We start from the raw sequence: 18,092 nt of genomic DNA, 5'->3' as shown, positions 1-18,092 counted from the left end.
TGCTTCCATTTCTCTTTTGCCTTTGCCACCACTCCAGTTCAGGCTTTCATCATCTCCTAGCTATCACAAACACATAACAAGTCTTTATGAATGTATTCTTCCTTCAATTCTTAATGGAGAGTGCTTGGGCCACTGTTTCAGAAAAACAAAAACAAACAAACAAAAAACTTCTAGTGTATCAGTACCTGGAGTAAACAATCTGATGGCTCTACATTAAACTAATGGTTTTCATATCAGAATATCTCTCCATCTACCACCCCCCATGGGACCCCATCTATATTTATGAATAAGAATTTTCTTGCTGTCACCTTACTATATAATTCTTCTCCCCAAATCATGATCATTTCTATCACCATACTATTCAAACTCTTCTCCCTCTGGAACCCATCTCAGCTCATCCTTAGGCCCCATGTAGGCCTTACCCCTTTGTGAACTACCCCCAAACAATTTAAAGATCAAAAGATTTCTTTCTTTCTCAGCACTGTCCCCCTACTATGTCAATTCACTGGACACTGAGATTATGGTGTGTGTGTGTGTGTGTGTGTGTGTGGTTATCTTTCTATGACCTTCTAAGTAGGAAGCTCATGGAGGTCAGGAACCTGGAAAGAGTTCTCTTGGGCCTATTTCATGAATAACCAGGCAAATGTATGCTCTCTACCCAAAAATCTGATCTGTTGGAAAAATATTGAAGAATTTCAAAACCATGCAGTAACTATGTTGTATGCAAACTCTTATGTTAATTAACCATGATGAATAGTTCTAATTGTATTTTTTTCTATATTTAAATAAGTGAATTTTCTGAAAAAGTTGAGATATGTAGCCAAATGACCCATTTTGGCATATCCTAGGATTTAGTATTTTTAGTTTGTTTTAAATTACAGCAGAGAACTTAAAGATGTAACATTTTTATATGTTTTTACAAAATTCACATTTTGCTCACTATAATTTATGTTTTCCTTGGTAACTAGTAGAAACATTTTAAGGGTCAGCCTAGAAGTAGCAGAATCAGTGGAAACACCTTTCCTAAACCTTTCTTTCTTGTGTCATTAATCAAAAGAAACACACCTACTAACCCAGCCTGTCAGATTCACTCACAAAAGTTGCAGTTTATCTCCAAACCATTCTTGCCCCTTGAACCTGGTAGCTGATTGGGTAATGAGTAATTACATACCTTCAGTTATTACTCTGACTTAGAATTTTTCAGCTTCTATTTTTTGTCAGTAAATGGAACTAAACTGCATGTGATTTGGCTTGAGTACACAATCAGAATTAATGAAATGTCATATCCATTAAAGCAAACTCAGAAAATTGCATGCAAATATGGATAAGAGGGCTCTTAGTTCTAACTTTAGAGCTACAAGCAAACCGATAGTGGCCATTTCACATAGATCATTCTATACAGTCTTCTTTCCTGCTGTCACTCTTTAAGACTTGGCCTGTCCAAAAGAAGAAGAAAGATACCAAGGCTTCCATGAAAAATCCCCATAAGGGAATGCCTGAATACTGAGGAAAACTTTAGTTCTTTAACTCAACCATGTGAACCTCTCTTCTCTGTGGGAACTTGTTCTGACACTGACCGTGTTACTTCCCACTGTTGTGGACACTGAGGTCCAAAGTGGGCTGAAAAACACAGGACTACAAGTTGGCAGCAGGACTTGCTAGGTTGTGTTTGTGTAGCCAACACAATCTGTTTCAAATGCTTAACACATTTGCTGCTACACACTTGTAGGATCAAATGTTTACTACTCCTATGCATTGATGTAAACATGGAGCTGATTTGTAACCTAAAGTAATGTTGGGGAGACATCTCAGCAAAAATAAAAGTAAAGTAATGTGTAGCTCCCCCAAGACCCTTTTTAATTCTCAAATCCTAGGTAATAATCACTTTGAAGATGCCAATAGCCTGCTCAGACTGTTCCTGTTACCTGTAGTTTTTGCTGCCTATTTATGTATCTATATTTGGATAGGTTTATAAATGAATGACAGCCTTTTATTTTTATAGACACAGTGAAAAATTACCCAAACAACTAAATACAGAGAACCATATGTCACCTCACCATTGAGTTGCAGCTCCTGAATTCCTGATTTTGGCTGAATGCTAAAGGTTGGATCATCAATGCTGTGTAGCAGTGACAAATAAGTGCATGCACGATCCAGGAAATCTCTCAAGGACAGTAGTTGGGGCTCTGCTTTTGCTGATGTGTATATTTCTGTTGCTAAAATGTACTTATGGCAATAAATAATGTATCTTCTCTTGTTTAAGTGATGGGTGGTTAAGGTTAATCTGTTATTTTCATTTTCAGCAAATTTATAAAGAGAGAAATGGAGGGGCGCCTGGGTGGCTCAGTTGGTTAAGTGTCTGACTTCAGCTCAGGTCATGATCTCAGGGTTGGTGAGTTGGATCCCCGCATCAGGCTCTGTGCTGACAGCTCAGAGTCTGGAGCCTGCTTTGGATTCTGTGTCTCCCTCTCTCTCTTCTTCTCCTCTGCTCACACTCTATCTCTGTCTCTCAAAAATAAATGTTTAAAATTTTTTTTAAAAAAGAGAGAAACGGAGCCAAGTTATAGGGGGTGATTAGATCATATACAGAGATAACACTTTATCCTAAACAGCTGCACAGGATGTTGGAGGTCAAGAGTGGAAAAACTCCACTTACAGGTGATCAGAGAATTGTAGAAAACCAAACCAGACAACCTCCCCCAGGTAGGAGAGCCCTCAAGAACCTAGCCTCTCAGGAGAAGTGCTGATGCTAGTTATTTCATGTTAGTATGAATTAATGACTTTCAGTTCTCTGCCAAGAATGTCTGAGCTCTCAACTGGTATAAAGATATAAGAGTTGGGAGAAATGAGGGTTTCTGGGTTTGAAATGAGGGTTTCTGGGTTTGAAGTAATCCCATGTGGCTTTTTGGTTTCCCTCCTTCCCTGGCCAAAGCTTCTGAGTTTTTCTAACCTGATCTTCACAGAAAGGAAAGCTAGTATGTCTCCTTTTAATTCTACCCTTATTGCAATGAGGGAAGTTCATGACTGAAAAAGGAGACTGAAGAGAACCAAGAGATCTTCAGTGGGGCAAATATTGGGAACCATTGCTTGACTCTGGCCTCTTGGCTATTGAAAACATGTCAAGGTCATGAGTTTCTGTGTTATACTTGCTGCAGAGAACAATGTGAATGATAGGAAAATACTTTTCAAATCTTTTGGAGCAGTTTCATCTTAAGAAACTAACTTGAATAAAAAACAACTATGTGCTCTCTAACTTGTATCCTCAGAATCTTTCTCAATCTTCCTTACTCTAGAGGACAACTGAAACATGAAAAGAAATCATGGGTAGACCAAGCAGCATCGCTGGGGTAGGAGTCCCAGGAGGAGATAGGAGGCAAGCTGGGCCAGTGGGATGAGCACGGTCTAGGAACTGCATGGCCTGGTTTCCATTTCTCATGTTCATTCCATGTGTTACTTTTAGAAAGTTGGAGCCTTTCATAGGAACTTTGTTCCACTATATGAAAACTGAAAAGAATGGGTCAGGTGATCTCTAAGGGTCCTCCTAGCACCAGATCTGGTTCTTTCAAGCCTTGAATCCAGTAGAGTTTGCTATTGCTTTTTTCCTGCCAATAGCTTGTGAGTATCTTTTTTTCCTGCTTCTCTTGCCCTTCTTTGCCTTCCTCCTGAGGCTTCCTGACATCACACAGCTGCCCTACTTTGTTCCCCATCACACCAGGACAAAGCAGCTGGCAGGAGCCAAAGACCAATCAGTATTTGATAAAGATAAATCTGTGCTCAGAACTGGAACAGATGTTTAGCCAATTAGGAAATGAAACCCTCTGCTGAAGTAGATCAGCTTCCATCTGAGGACTTTGGATTTTGATGTAAAAAGTACTCATTTCTTAAAAAGTGCTTTGCAGATTATATCAAACAAGGTGTGCGGTTAGGTTGTTTGCTCTAGATTACTTAGTTATAATGTAGCTTCAATATAGTTGTCATTCTCAGATTGATGAGAAAACATGAATGAAAAACATCACAAAACAAGAGTGTTTTAGAATGGAAAGCATTTTTCCTTCCCACTGAGTGGAAGAGATCTTCAGTCTTGCTACTCAGAATGGAGTAACTACACCAGCAGTGCCAGCAACTACTGGGAACTTTTTCGAAATGCAGACACTCAGGCCCCCACTACAGACCTGCTGAATCAGAACTCACTGTTTAATAAGATACCAAGGGGATTCACATGTACGGAATACCACTCTAAGATATCCCTGATCAATGGGAAGCCTGTCTTAGTTTAAACACATTCAGGCACAGGATGATGCTTCCTCTCATTACAGGGCATTCTGTTTGGGGATAGCTCTAAACATCAAATGCACTTCTTTATAATAATAAATACTAGCAAAAATTTATTGACCTCTGACCATGTGACTCTTCTAGATGCTTTATAAGTATGTTGCATCATTTAATATCCACAACTTCCAGGTGAGGTAGGTATATTTGCTTTTGCTTAATCCCTATAACAAAGGTATGAGGGGGATATCCTGGTCTTTCCCATTTTATAAATGAGAAAGCTGAAGCCAAGAAAATTGAGTAATTTGCTCAAGTCAAATGGCTAGGGAGTGTATTATGAGCCATAATCTCAGTAGTTTGGCTCCAGAGCCCTACTTAACCATTATATTATGTGCTTATTGTTTATAGTGATTATAGTATTCCTTTGTATAGTTTCAATCCATCTTTTCTCTAGCAGTACCAATAACATTCTATTTTTCCCCTAGATGAAATTTCTCAAATTATTTGAACCAAGTCTCACGATCACTCTTCTTAACATGTTCTTCATATGACTTTTATTTATATCTTTATTAGTCAAATTCTGGTTTGTAACTAAGGTGTGTCCTGCAGGGTTGTATCCCAAGCCTCAGCTGTGTGGTTTTGAGCAGGTCAAAGTTGTAAAACTATCTTCAACCTGTATTGGAACATCATACTTGGAGTAATGAAGCCTGTGTACCTGATGAATCCTCTAACCTAATCACGGTGGTGATTGGTATTGAGCTCAGTGTCTTTTTCACAAAGGCTTCTATTAAGCCAAGCCTCTAAATCTCTGAAGATAATTTTTGAACTCAGGAGCATTCCCCTGAAGCAGACCTCTCTCATCAGCATCGTGTGTTTCTTCCCACACTGAGCTCAAGTGATAGCCTGGCACTAGTATCTACTCCATCCGGGGCAGCTCTGTGGAAAGTAGAACTTGATATCCATCCTTGATATCCATCCTCTTAGATTTCATCTTGTTAGCTGTGACTCATTATTCATCCTGTCAAATCTGTTGGATTCTTGATTCTGTCTCTCAGCATATTTGCTAGCTGGCCCAGCCTTGTGTCATCTGAAAATTTGATCAACACACCTTCTGTCTTTATTAAGCAATTTTTAGCTAAAAGTGCTGAATGGGCCAAAGTTGAAGTTAGCCCCTGGGAGGGGACTTGCTCCCAGGGACCTCTTCTGCATGCTGACTTCAGTTCATTAATCTCACCTTTGCATCAGGCATTTAGTCATCTTGATATCTCTAAGTTTTTCATGCAGCCTATATGTCTCCATTTCTCCAAGAGGCAGTGTGATGGCCAACATACTGCCTTAAACCATCAACACCCTCCAGCTACATGGCCTTGAGTTATTATGGTGGAGGCAGTTGTTTAGTGGAAAGTACCCTGAATCAGGATTAGAAATGAGCTAGGTGGGAGTTCTAGCTCTGCCATTTCCATCTGTGTACTGTTCGCTTAGGGCGAATCAGAGAGGCAGACACACTAGGAGTGGTTTCTATATATAATTATATAAAAAAGGATTTTTTGTAGGGATTTGAGCTGTGCATTTGTAGGATAAACAGTATGAAAGGCTGTTGCTTCTGTGTATATTTCTAGGGCCTGAAGCAGCAGGATAGTCAGTTGGGAAGAAACTTTGGGTGTGAAATAGAGGAGAGCAATGGCAAATGAGAACCCATGAGGATGTTCTGGAGCCCACAGAATGGGCTGGAACACAGAATGGGCGTTTCTCATTACCTGTAGTACTCCATCTTTGATCATGCAGGTGACCTGCAGGAGAAGCTGGCACCTTCCTCACAGAAATAAACACACACTTGGCTCAAGAATCAGAAACTGCAGGGGGAGACATAGTGGGGCCTCAAGTTCCTGGGAGTCTGGCCATTGCCTCATGGCAGCCTGTTGAGCCAACAGGTTAGCAGTGCTGCGCAGGAGCCGCTAGGGTTGCTAGCGCTGAACTTCTGTCTACTGCTTTATGCTGCCTTCCAAATCTTGTGCAGATGTCTCCTTTAGCCCCTACTACCCTGAAGCTGTGCCGGAAAAGGGATTCTAGGAAACGTAGTTTCAGCTTAGCTAAACTGACACACCCTCCCTGTGGATCATCAGTGTATACATCTTTTAACTGAACTTTTTTTCCAAATGGATACAATCGGAAGTCCATGTTTCAGCCTAATGTAATGCAACTATCCCTTATACAACTGAAAACACATCCTCTCTCCAAAAGTGAGTACAAATTCTTTTTGTTCGTCTTTGAGCGATGTGTAATCCTGTTCTTGCTGAATCACATTCTTCTTCTGATATCCTGTAATTTAGGTACTGAGATAAACTTAACTACCATTACTGTATCTTACATTAGATAATAGGGGAATGGGAGAAACAAGAAAAAAAATTGGTTAATATGTACTGAAACATATTCATATTAAAATAATGAAGAAGTACTAAAATCATTATAGTCCTTGTTTCTGCAACTGGCCATGTGGTTATAGCTGGTAAATATTTTTAACCACCTTTTTCTATTACACATTCTGTACTTGTACTTCCTTATCTCAACAAAGTACTTCTGGTTTTGATTCCTTGTCAGGTGGGGTGACCCAAACCTTCATTCCTGAAGGTTCTGGGGTATTAATATTACTGCCTGTATTGAGTTATTGAAATTTTCCATTAACTTTAATGGAAGGACCTTGAGTACTAAGAGATGCCCCGGGAACTCTTGTAAATCAAAGGTGAACTCTTCCTCACTTCAATATGCAGTAGCAACTCTGGATCTTCTTGGAGGCATCAATATCCTAGTTAGTACATTAACTGCCTTCTTCACCTGTTGAATTACTGCCAGGAGGAGCTCAAAGTTGTTGGTGGCTGTCTCAACTACCAGTTTTAGTGAAGCATTGTTGTGTCCCCTCATGGAAGCATCCTTCCTTGGGAGGTAGGTATTGTAGACCAAAAAAGGCCAAAGTGGGAATAAAGCAAAACATTCTGTTGTGGATCACTAGGAGTATCAATGAAAGGAGTCACTCTCATTTTCAAAACCCTCGTTTTTAGGACTTGTAAGCTCTGGCTAAGGGACAAACAATACTGTGTATTACTTGTTGATTTAGAACATAATGTGTCTCTGGAGAGATTTCAGAGGTTAGTGCCATCACCAAGGACCTGAAAGATGGCAGTGTTGTGCTTCCTCCCAGATCTTCATTCAGTTTGTTTCTTGTGAAGAAGACAGATGCATCTGGGAGAATGGCAGTGGATCATCATAAACTCAGGTAGAGACTCTAATTGCAGCTGCTATTCCAGATGTGGTTTCATTCCTAGAGCAAATCAGCACATTCCTTGGCCCCTGGTATAAAGCTATCGATCAAGAAAATGCCCTTTTCTCTATACTTGCTACTAAATTATTCGAAATCGTTTGGCTTTCATCTACTGGGGTCAGCAGTATACCTTCATGATGCTACCTCACTCAGCTGTCCAGCTATATGTCATCTGCTTCTCAGACAGATCATGCTGGTCAGTGTATTGATGATATCACAGTGTTTGAGCCTGGTGAATTGAATATAGCAATAACCCAAACTATGTTGGTAAGAAACATGTGTGCCAGATAACAACAAATAAATCCCCAGGTAAGACAGGTCAGTAGTTTGTATCTCTGGGGCCAGGGGCTCAATCATCTAAATGTCAGGATAGCACTTCTGGGCAGCCTATGTGTTTATAATTGCTCCAGGATGGTGACAGCTGGTTACTCTATTTAAAATTCTCTTCCATCACCCCTACTCACCCCTACTCGCTCCTACCCACCCCTACTCACCCCTACTCACCCCTACTCGCCCCTACTCACCCCTACTCACCCCTACTCACCCCTACTCACCTTGATCTGTTACAGCGGAGGCAACAGTAGTATAGTGGAAATGCCTGAGTCTGTATTGGAAATGAGCTGGGTTTGTGTCAAAGTTTTTCTACTTATGTCTATATGCTTTCTTAAACAGGTCGGTTTCTTCATCTTTAAGATGAGAATTGTCTTTCTCATGTCTACCTTACAAGGTTGACATGAGGACTACCTGTGATAATGTATGCAATGAAGTAAGGAGTTTATTGCTATACAGCTCCTTATATATGCAGGCACTTTATGAATTTGAATGTGTTTAATCCATATGCACTTTTATCATCTGATGAGGAACAAAGGTTCTGACAAGTCCTTTGCATTTCCCAGGCTCATACTGTTAGGAGGTGGTGGTGCCAGGATGTGAACTACACCTGTTCTGTTAGCAAACCAGTGCTCGTTACATTTGGTGTGTTCTCGCTTTGTCATAGTGCATTGTAAACCCTCAAACACTGACAGTGTATCGATACAGGTTCTTTGCTGTTTTTAGTGAATTTGTGCTGAAGTGCACTGATCTTCCCTTCCCCACCTGCCTAAAAATCCTCTGTCTAGCCATCTGGGGACTTTGCCTTTAATTCCTGGGCTAAACCAGGTTTTTGTTTTTGTTTTAATTTTGTTTCCTCATTTTGAAAATTGCCCTTCCTTATAGAGTTTACAAAGAACTTATATTTTCTATTTACACTTTTATGTTCTTTCACTCAACAGGCTATGGGGTAGAGCCTAGTTTTTCATGGTAAACTGAGGCTCAGGTAGATAATACTGTATCAAAGCTAACACTCTGATAAGTGGAAGAGGTATTTGTCTCCAGCTTTAAGGCTTTTTCCCACTGTTTCAGTCTGCATTGGACCCTAAGTATCATTTGATTCTGTGAAGCCATATTCTCCTCCTTTATCAGGATGCCTCTTGGTACCAGACACAGTTTCCCCTAGGCAGTATAAGGATGTTTATAAGTCTCAGAAGGTTCACAGGGGTTTGTACACCAATAGGTCATAGAAGCACCTAAAATCTCAGGAGAACTTTATTTCACAATTCTGTTAGGAGGAACGCCACACTAAAATCCATAAGCATCAGAATTGAACAAATTCCAGCTTATCAGGAGTGATTATTCTGAAGGTAATAAGATAATGAAAATGTTCCCAAATACTCAGCAATGACTTAGTTTATTTCAGATGTTATTAAATGAACCAGTCTTTTGTCAAACCTCCTATTAAAAACTCAGTAAAAGCAGAAGCTAGAGGGTGGGGAAATCACTGAATGTAGCTTTTTTCCTGGGGCTTTTTGCTGATTCCTGGGTATCTGGAGCTTTATTTTTCAAGGCTGGGACAGGAGGTAAAGTTAAGAGTCCATCCAAAATGATGAGTGTAATAAGAGGGCACTGTCAAGGGCTCTAACCTCAGAAGAGATTCTAACATCCTACCAAAGTTCTTACCAACTATGCTTATTTTCTGTCTCCCCAACATGGGCTGAACCACACGAGATTGTTTATACTTGACCATTTTGGCGTATAAAAGTATCAATTTCATAGGATTGACTATAATAGGGTGTTAACGGAGATTTTTGCCCACAGCTGTCTGTCCAATGCCTAGAATATTTATGATACATAGTAGGTGCTTAATAAATATTTGTTGATGGAATGAATAAGTGAAATCAAGTTGGAAACCAGTTATCAAAGATAAGTAGAACAATTTCAGATGAGAATTTAAAAACACATGTGAATAACCCCTGAGTAAAAGAATTCAGAATGAAAATGAAAGGAAACCTGAGTTTAGAACCTGTTAGGAACGAGTGATTGGAAGCAGCAAATGGTCTCTTGGAGTTGCCTTCATGGGATTTGACCAGACAGCTGGATAAACATTGATTTCTAGGGTCCCTGCTGCATCCTTCCTCGCTGCTGTTTGCAAGCTTGAAATTTATGATTTTCATTCCCATCTGAATAACATATTAAAAAATAAAAGCTCAAGTCTTTTAGTGTTTATTACCAAATGTAATCACTTTGAGTAATATACAGGTTCATATTTATAAGAGAAATATGGAATACAAATTAAAAGCTCTGTGATGTGGAGCTCAGAAGCTTTCAAGAGTTACCCAAGATTTTGTGACGCTTTCTCACCACCCCCTCTCTCTTTCATATTTAATCAGATTTGGAGATTAGAGATGCAATTTCCTTTTGTGTCTAGAGAAGTTTATCAGGATGCTGCACACTACTGTTTCTATTCTGCTTCTCCCCACTCCCAGGTTAGAGCACCAAAGTGTCTATCATATAAGTATCCATTAAAAACGAAAATTATTTACTTTCCCGATTTAATGAACAAAAACTCATTAAAATGTCTCATGACATCTATGTGGGTTAGGTTCAAATATCAACGAGTAAGGGGAAAATCACAAATAGTTAAAACTACACATGAAAATCTTTTATACTATTCATAAGTAAAATATACAAGGTTTTAAAATTTTTTTTTAACATTTACTTATTTTTGAGACAGAGAGAGACAGAGCATGAACGGGGGAGGGTCAGAAAGAGGGAGACACAGAATCTGAAACAGGCTTCAGGCTCTGAGCTGTCAGCACAGAGCCCGACGCGGGGCTTGAACTCACGGAGCGCGATATCATGACTTGAGGTGAAGTCGGCCGCTTAACCGACTGAGCCACCCAGGTGCCCCGTAAATATACAAGGTTTTAAATGTACATCCTATGTGGTATTCCTTGTGTACCTGGTGAGAACCACTGACTTAACTAAATACAGAAATAAAAGAGAAGCATATCAATAGACGTCCAGTTATTTAAATACTCTGCCTTTAACGAAATTCATAGTGATGACTGTGGGGAGGGTTGAGAACCCTAGGGTGCTTCTGCTTGCCTGAAGGGATGATTCCACTTTGGTTGAATAGAATGCTCCAATGTTGTATAACACATTCACATGTTTGTTCATACAGAGGCTCCATGTTACATGTTATGCAGAGCCTGGGGACTGATGTTAGGACTGAGTTCCATGCCCCTGCAATTCTATTATTTAGGTACCCAGATCATTGGGTACCAAATAAAGATTCAAGTTTGGGGCTAAATAGTTTAGATGATGGACGTGCACTTGTAGGTTTTTTCCTTCCATGAAAAAGAACGGGTGTTAAGAGGTATGAGTGAATCTACTTGGTCCTGGGAAGGTAGTGTGGGATTTAGTAGGTGCTGTATGGATGAAAATCTACTATAATGAAGGTCTGTTCATTCCAAACCATGCTTGAGGCAGAGTTTTTGCCTTATCTGTGATTAGAGTCCAGGTGCTTTAGAGAATTGTAACCCCTGGTATGTTAGAGATGAAGATACCTCTGGGCTTCCTCCTGGTTCCCCACTCCTGCTAGAGCAGGGAGATTGAGGACAGGCACAGAGGTGACTTTATGAAGATAGTCAGGCTTACATTTAGGCTTACATTTAGACTTGCACAGGCCCTTTCAAGATGTAGGAGGGGTCTTGGCAATATGTTCAAATGTTCTTTTTTTTTTTTTAATTTGCAAATTTAAGATACTTTAACCATGATCCGTTAAGACCATTCTTTCTCCCTTACTTCTCTAAACATATCTATTGTTCTGTTGCTGGTGGAGTAGCTGTAGACAGTTTTTGGATCCAGCTAAGGAGAAATTGCCTTGAGGTTACAGTTAGCTAGGGTTTTATATCTGGCAGCCACTTCTTTGCAGAGGTAAGTTGTAGTTCGCTGTCCTGTTGCAGGAGTGGCTTCTAGGATTCTCCTGCCACCTGCCGAGATGACCTGCCTGGTGTTGATGGGAGGACACAAGGCCAGAGGCTGTGCTACCTTGTGAGTCAGCCTTGCTGCTCACAGCCCTGGATCTCACACTGCACATGCTCACTGGAGACCCTGGGTGAGACCCTGCAGAGGAAAAGAGAAGGATCATTCTCTTCCCTACCTTGAAAACTTCCATAAAAGTGTTGGCATATACAACCCAAAATGTAGGGAAAGGTACCAAAGAAGAATGACAGGCACTTAATTGATCCAAATAATGATGCTATTTTTCTTGATTTTGATTGTATGGTATTTTTCAGATTTTTATGATGTGTGTATTGTGATATATTTTGTCTTTATAAATGTTTGCTTTCATATGAAACTTTTGTTTTTGTAACTGCATTATCTTCAAAAGCAGACTCTCAGAATTGTATGAGCTTCAGACCTCATTATATCTGTTCTTCTCAAGCCTGGTCTCTTGACCAGAGCATGATTCCACATGCCACCAAGGCTTTCTTTGCTTGTCTAGGATACTCCTCCATTGCATGTCTCATGAGCTACAGAGGACATAAATCTTTGAGTACAGGTGGCAGTGCCCAGATCTGGGTAGCATATGGAATCTGGCCTCTGCTTATTCACAGAAGGGCCTTCCTTTGTTCAGAGAAGAATAAAGACCAGCCAGTGTGCAGACTACATACCAGGTAGAGGAGGCTATTTTCTTTGTGATTCGTTAGGAAAGAAAGTGACCTTCTCATTCCTGGGTGGCTCGTGGCTTATGTGACCCAGAAGGTAGTAAATTCAGATAGAAGGTCTTGTTCAGAGCCATTATTAAGAAGATGCACTGCCAGTCCAGGAGTCAAAGACTTCACCTCTCACTCCTTAGTTAGGGGTATTTCCACTTCCCTGTGACTTGGACTCTGTTACGTAAAATGGGGGTCATAATCCTTTGCTAGATTGTGTTAAAGAACTTATCACACAATGCTGGTCATAGAGCCGTGGGAACATGTAATGTACCAAGCAAATGTAGGAAATGTGATGAATTTAAGAAAATATTAAGAGTAAAAATCAATATTGTCATTTAACTAAACCTTCAGAAAATCTTTTTTTCTGGACTAGCTGTGCGCTACAATAGAGGAGTCCTGATCAATTAAGGTTAGGGAGGCTCGAAAGGTTGTGGATTTCTGTAATCAGTCTAATTTCCAAGGGCCAGTTTGTTCAGGACTAGACATGTTTGTTAGTGTAATTGAAAGAAGCATGATCAGATCACATGTATTCTAGCCAGCAGCAGACCAAGGGGACTGTGCTCTTGCTCTACCTGGAGACCTCAGTAGACTACCTTTTCCCAGGCCAGGAGGATTACAGAAGGGCGGGAAGCTTCCTTCTTGCTTTTGGGCTACCCATTAATCAGCATCATTTTCCTCATTAATATGAAGGTACTCTCAGCTGCACATTTTGAGGAGCTTCCAACAATTCATTTTTCCTTCTGGTTATGGAAAAAAACAGCCTTGATAATGAGGAGGAGAGTTGTGTGTGTGTGTGTGTGTGTGTGTGTGTGTGTGTGTGTGTGTGTGTGTTTACAACGCTAAATATTCTTCTTTCAGTTTGTCATTTGCATATCTCTCAAATTGGGTTTACTTTTTCAATTTACACCGCTGAAGCCCCACAGCCCGAAGACAAACAATTAACACTATTTCCTTGGTGAGGGTCAGAGTGCCTACTTTGTAGGCTCAGGTTCTTCTTAAGACAGTAGTTGAAGGTACATGAGGAATGGAAATTTAATTGGCATACCTAGGAGAATCTCCTTGCCAGGTTCAGAATGAGAAATAAATGTCTATTCTCTTCAGTTAGCCATTTTCATATACACAGTGTTGATTGAGGTTATTCCTCTCATAGAGGGTAACAGGCACTCAGCCTTGGTTAACTTTAGGCTTTGCTCTTCTCTGCCCAGGGATTATAGATGGAGTCCAGTGGCCACTCAGGGTGGCCATCTTCTCCTTGTCAGAACGAATGATCTCCAGGTATTAATAGATATTCATCTAGGTTTGTATATGACTTGCTCAAAAACTTGCCTTGATGTTAGGACGCATAGACTCTCTTCATCCCCCAAGCCTCCCTCTACGTTCCTTCCTCCTCTCTCCTCCCTCCCTTCCTTTCCTACTTCCTTTCCTCCCTCCTTCCCCTTTTCTTCTCTCCCTTCCCTCTTTTCCTTCCTTCCTTCCTTCCTTCCTTCCTTCCTTCCTTCCTTCCTTCCTTCCTTCCTTCCTCCTCTCCCTCCCCCACTGCCTCCCTCCTTGTCTTCCCATTCTCATGTAGATCACCTCCTGAGTTATTATGTGCCTGACACTATGCTACATTCTGGAAATACTGTGGTGAAGAAGACAGAGTCTAGTGGGGAAACAGTCACAAAAACAGGAAGCTTGAGGGTAGTCTGATAACCATCATTGTAGGAGAGAGGACAGTGCTCTGTGATACAAGGAGGAGTCAGGCAGGCAGGCATAGGCCTTTCCTCTGAAATCTTTCAGCACTGGATTTTCTGAAATCTCTTGTATGATTATTAAACTGAGAGGTAGGTACCTGTGATTCTGGAGTTTGATAGGCCAAATGAACTATTCCAATGTTCATCTGTGTCACCTATAACATAGTAATAGCAACAAAACCTGAGTTCAGTCATGCAGTATGCTTAGAATTCCAAATCCAACAGATGCTTCTTGTGCCATGGATGGCATGACATAGGGATTATGCAGCTATTTGACCTTTGTCTGTAAGTGGCAGTCTGTGCCGTAGAATTATCTGTTGGATCTTTAGGGACTTGGAAGACCTCCCTGGAAAGTCAACGTGAAAAATATTCATGGTATTGGATTCTTCTTAAGGCTGCTGAATAGTGGTGCATGTGTTCTGGAATACCATCTGGAGTCATTTGAGGCTAATAAGGTGAGCAGTGTTAGCTCTTCATTTTGGATGGGTGAGGGAAATCAAAGCTGAAATATTGCATCTGTAAGAATGGTGGTTCTATTTGATATTTTTTCTTTTAATTGCCTGGAATGTGTATTTGGAATTTTTCCACTTGGCATTGGGCTTGGTGCATATTACATATTTTCTGAATTAAAGAGAAAGTATCTTAGTGGCTAGAGCACTGGGTCTAAGACAGAACCACATTCAAGTTCTGAAACTGTAGTTTACTAGCTGTATAAACTTGAGCAGGTCTCTTCTTTTCTCCCAAACTGAGCTTTTTTATTTCTAAAATAGAGATAACTACATTACTACCTTATAGAGATTTTGTGACTCCTAAATGCTCATGGAAGATATTAAATGTCATAAGCATTAACTATTGTTAATTGTTATAGAACACCAACTGTATACATGCTGTGCATGTTTATCAAGGCATGATTCCTATGGCTTCTACACTACATGAGACAGAGTCCCTTAGCACACTTTATCTCATGGAGGACATCTGCCAGCTACATTACTTGGCCTGGCGGCTTCTTATAAAAGATTCCCTTGAGGCTGTCTCTTCAGTTCCCCCTCTTCTAATAATTGTCATTCCCCTGCTCATCCTTAGTGTGGCTGTAAGACTTACTCTGCCAGTACAGTGATTCTGTTCCTTAGCCACAGCCCAGTGATTGTACTTGGGACCCAGAGAGTTGAGTATGCTTATTTCTCTGTTCTATAGCAACAGGCTTGATAACTCAGGGGATATTAAAGTAGCCTTGCTTCGTTCTATGTTAACCTGAAAAGCAGAAGAATTTGGTCTAGAGAAGGAAAACGAAAGAGAAAGAAAAGAAAGAACAAAAGAAAGAAAGAGGTATGTAGTGGATGTGCAGGGAGGAGTGGGAATATGAGCTAGAGAATGAATCCTGAGCAATACCTTGTTCCATTTATTTCTGAGATCCAGCCAGATTCCTAGTCCTGAGTTCCTTGAGATGATCCAGCAATATTTGAATAATTAATCTCTACTTTTACTGAAGGTATTGAAAGTTGGGTTTTTGTCACTTGCAACCCCCCAAATTCTAAGTAATACTTTCTACAAATGTTACATCAAGGAGGGTACGCAGCACACATGTCTAACAGATGTTGCAGCTATTACACGTAGCTGACATTACACCCACCTGGCCTTTCTAAATGGTTGGTCATCTTCATTATACTCACAGCAGAGTGTATACATGAGTTTTAAAATGACTATCTGTTTCATATTGTTCTTTGAGTTATTTTACTCTCAAATAAAGAACCAAAGGTAGATAACATGTTCTTAGTCCTGAGGTAGTCAAACCAATATGGTCTTTTTTTTTTTTTTTAATTTTTTTTATTTTTTATTTTTTATTTTTTAATATATGAAATTTACTGTCAAATTGGTTTCCATACAACACCCAGTGCTCATCCCAAAAGATGCCCTCCTCAATACCCATCACCCACCCTGCCCTCCCTCCCACCCCGCCCTTCCTCCCACCCCCCATCAACCCTCAGTTTGTTCTCAGTTTTTAACAGTCTCTTATGCTCAAACCAATATGGTCTTAAAGCTAAGAGAGAAGTTGGAGTGGCATTGTGGCTGCAGATATTGACAGTTTTTAACACAGAACACTAGGAAACTAACAGATCAGGGGGAAAAAAGGAAAGACCGAGAAGACCAGAGCCCCTCTGAATTAACCTGCCCCTACCAGTTTCTGCTGGAGCTAGTTCAATACTTCCAAGGTCACTTATTACCAGGAAGATGATCCTGGAAAAAGATTTGCCAGGTTCCAGTGGCTCAAAGAATCTCTACGCCTATCATATGCTGTATCTGCAGAGCTAGAAGGCTGTGAACTATCGTTTTGTTGGAGAGGCAGGATAGCATGGTAAATAAGAGCATGGATTGCAGAGACAGACTTTTTGGGTTTAAATCTTGAGTATGTTGTATGACCCTGAGCAAGTTAGTTATACTTTATGTTTCTCAATTTCTTCATCTGTAAGATGAGGACAACATTGTTTTGTGCCTCAAAGCTCTATGAGGGGAATGGGTGGGTTTCTATATGAAAAGCATTTAGAATAGTGTTTGGCACATATTAAGCACAATGCAGATATTATTGTTATTGCCACTGCTGCCACTTACTACACAACTATCACCACCAACTCTAGATCATGACCCACAGAGGAGACAACACTGGAACCTATTAAAAAGCTAAACAGTGGCACCTGGGTGACTCAGTCGAGCATCCAACTTCACCTCAGGTCATGATCTCATGGTTCGTGATTTCAGTCCCCACATTGGGCTCTCTGCTTTCAGCACGGAGCCTGCTTCGGAACTTCTATATACTAATCTCTCTGCCCCTCCCTCTGTCTCTCTCTCTCTCTTAAAAATGAATAAACATTTATTTTTTAAAAATAATAAAATAAAGTTGGCGCAGTCAATTCAAAAGAAAAGGTGTTCGTACTGAGAATTATGGGAGTTGAACAGAAGTGTGGGGAAGACCTTCATCTTCAAGTCTCTTTTTTTTTTTTTAACGTTTATTTATTATTCAGAGACAGAGACAGAGCATGAGCATGGGAGGGGCAGAGAGAGGAGGAGACATAGAATCTGAAGGAGGCTCCAGGCTCTGAGCTGTTAGCACAGAGCCTGACGTGGGGCTTGAACTCACAAACCCAGTGAGATCATGACCTAAGCCAAAGTCAGTCAGACACTTAACTGATTGAGCCACCCAGGTGCCCCACATCTTCAAGTCTCTTGATTGGAGGGAACCTTAGTGTTCTTCTCATCCAATACCCAACAAGACACATGAATCTAATTATTAATATTTCTGGCATAAAATTGTCCAGCATACCCTTACACACTTCTCAATAGGGAACTCACTTCTTTCTGAAGCAGGTCAAAGTAATATTATTAAATGGCTTTGTTAGGTACCAAATCACATAAGCTGGTAAACGAAAAGTCAACTGTTATATTTTCTTCTCTCTTATATCATTTATTTGCCCCTTATTCATTTATTAAGTCTGATTAATTTCCCCTGCCCCATCCCAAATTCAAGGCAGCTTGCAGTTATTGGGAAGGATGTAGTTCCTGAAGACCATGTATAGCTGACAAGTTGTAGAAAAACCCATAGAAGGCAGGTGTTTCTGTTGACCAGCTTAAAGTGTCACAGCCCTGTAGTTAGAGTGTAAATAAGGCTTCAATATATTTGGCCTGATAGTTTTGAACCATGTGTTAATGCATTTTATATTCAGGGAATTCGCATTATTCCAA

The sequence above is a fragment of the Panthera tigris genome, chromosome A3 (genome assembly GCF_018350195.1).
Source record: "Panthera tigris isolate Pti1 chromosome A3, P.tigris_Pti1_mat1.1, whole genome shotgun sequence".
Classification (NCBI taxonomy): domain Eukaryota; kingdom Metazoa; phylum Chordata; class Mammalia; order Carnivora; family Felidae; genus Panthera; species Panthera tigris.
The sequence above is the reverse complement of the archived record's forward strand: the minus strand, read 5'-3'. Positions refer to the sequence as shown.